Genomic DNA, 2870 nt, shown 5'->3' with positions numbered 1-2870 from the left:
GTAGTGCTAGCGTACGGGGTGATCGCTGGTCGGTGTGGTCTCGGTGGGCCGAAGGGCCTGTTTCTGCTCTATATCGCTAAAGTTTAAATCAGCTTGTCTTAACTCATCTCATTCCCTTCCCCACCAAACCCTTTGTTAAAGATAAAGATTGATAACCTGAGGTATAAAACATATAACAGTACAACACAGGAACCGCCACTTCGGCCCACAACACCTGTGCTAAACGTGACACCACTGCCAACTCTTATCTGTCTGCACATTATCATTATCCCTCCATTCCTTGCCTAGCCAAAAACCTGTTAAATGCCACTGTTGTATCTGCCTCCACCACCCCTGGCAACACACTCAAGGTGCACTCTAACCTCTTATAACTTGCTCCACACATCTTTAAACTTTGCCCCACTCACGTTAAAGCTATGCCCTCTAGCATTCCTTCTCTGTCCTGGGGAAAAGGGGCCGGCACGGTGGCGCAGCGGTAGAGTTCCTTGCTTACACTGCTTGCAGTGCCAGAGACCCGGGTTGGATCCTGACTACGGGTGCTGTCAATACAGATTTGTACATTTTCCCCTTGACCCGCGTGGGGTTTTTTTCCCGAGATCTTCAGTTTTCTCCCACAATCCAAAGACATGTAGGTTTCAGATTCAGAATCAATCTTCATTGTCATTGTGCAGTGCACAGTACAGAGACAGCGAAATGCAGTTAGCATCTCACCCAGAAGAGCGAACATAGAATAATGGAACAGCAAGATATATATATATATATACATACGTACATACAATTTTTGCGTAGTGCAATTTTTCTGGGGGAAGGAGTGTCCGGGATGGGTGACTGGCAATCACCAAGGTGCAGAGTTAAGTTGTGTAACAGCCGCAGGGAAGAAGCTGTTCCTGAACCTGCTGATCTGGCAACGGAGAGACCTGTAGCGCCTCCCGGATGGGAGGAGCGTAAACAGTCTGTGGCTGGGGTGAGAGCAGTCCTTGATGATGCTGCGCGCCCTTCGCAGACAACGCTTGCGTTGGACAGACTCAATGGAGGGGAGTGAGGAACCGGTGATGCGTTGGGTAGTTTTCACCACCCTCTGCAGTGCTTTCCGGTCGGAGACAGTTGCCATACCAGACTGTGATACAGTTGGTAAGGATGCTCTCGATGGTGCAGCGGTAGAGGTTCACCAGAATCTGAGGAGACAGATGGACCTTCTTTTGTCTCCTCAGGAAGAAGAGAAGCTGGTGAGCCTTCTTAACCAGTGTTGAGGTATTGTGGGTCCAAGAGAGGTCATCAGAGATGTTGACCCCCAGAAACCTGAAGCTGGAAATACGTTCCACTTCCGTCCCGTTGATGTGGATGGGGGTGTGCGTGCCGCCCCTAGACCTTCTGTAGTCCACAATGAGCTCCTTGGTCTTCTTGTAGTTACAGGCCAGGTTGTTGTCAGCGTACCACGCTGCTGGGAGCTGGACCTCCTCCCTATAGCCCTACTCATCGTTGTCGCTGATGAGGCCAATCACCGTTGTATCATCTGCATACTTGATGATGGTGTTAATACCATATACAGGTGTGCAGTCGTAGGAGAAGAGGGAGTAAAGGAGAGGGCTCAGCACACAGCCCTGTGGAACGCTGGTGTTCAGGGTGAGGGTTGAAGAGGTGTGGTTGTCCGACCTAACAGACTGGGGTCTGTTGGTTAGAAAGTCCAGTATCCAGTTGCAGAGGGAGGGGTCGATGCCCAGGTCGCTCAGTTTGGTGATCAGTTTTGAGGGGATAATGATGTTAAATGCTGAGATGAACAGCATTCTCACGTAGGTGTCTCTGTTGTCGAGGTGGGAGAGGGCGGAGTGAAGTGCCGTTGAGATGACATCCTCCGTACTCATGTTCTTGCGGTAGGCGAACTGATAGGGATCCAGTGTGGGAGGTAGGCAGCCTTTGAGGTGTGCCAGGACCAGCCTCTCGAAGCACTTGGTGATGATGGGAGTAAATGCAACTTGGCGGAAGTCGTTGAGGCTCGCCGCAGTGGAGTGTTTTGGCACCGGCACGATGGAGGTGGTTTTAAAGCACGTGGGGACAACTGCTTGGGCATGTGACAGGTTGAAGATGTCAGTCTAGACAGTAGGTTAATTTGGTATAAATGTAAATTGTCCCTAGTGTGTGCGGGGTAGTTTAATGCACGGGTATCGCTGGTTGACGTGGACGCGGTGGGCTGAAGGGCCTGTTTATGTGCTGTTTCTCTAAACTAAACTAAAAAAGGTTCTGACTGTCTGGTTAAAGATATGAACACATGGGCTCACTGGTCTGAGGGCAATAGAAAGAATCTTGTACTTTGCTGACTTTCACAAGCAATGTTAAACTGAGACCAACGAGGTAACGGCAATAGTTTGTTTTAGAGAGATGGCGTGAAAACAGGCCCTTCTGCACACCGAGTCCATTCCAACCAACGATCAGCTGTACACTAGTCCTATATCTTTCACACTAGAGGCAATTTACAGACGTCAATTAACCTAATCACCGGCACATCTCTAGAATGTGGGAGGAAACCAGAGCACCGGAAGGAAACCCACGCGGGTCGCAGGGAGAACGTACAAACTACAAGCACATGTAGTCAGGATCGAACCCGGGTCCCTGGCACTGTAAGGCAGCAACTCTTAGTCTATCGCTGCGCCACCATGCTGATCAATTCACTTGATGCTAAGGAAGTTGTATGTTAGCCCTCTGCAGATTTTAAAACCCAATGAGATGTTCCTTCTCCATTTGGCACATCAAGTCCTCTCCGTCATCCAATTATATCTGGATTGGCATGGCTTAGAACATCAGAACAACCCTCTGCCACAGCCACTGATTTCTCAAGGACTACAAAGGGAAAATGTACTCCAGTAATCCCTCTG

This window comes from Amblyraja radiata, unplaced genomic scaffold (genome assembly GCF_010909765.2).
Source record: "Amblyraja radiata isolate CabotCenter1 unplaced genomic scaffold, sAmbRad1.1.pri scaffold_765_ctg1, whole genome shotgun sequence".
Taxonomy (NCBI): Eukaryota; Metazoa; Chordata; class Chondrichthyes; order Rajiformes; family Rajidae; genus Amblyraja; species Amblyraja radiata.
This window is presented reverse-complemented; position numbering follows the sequence as displayed.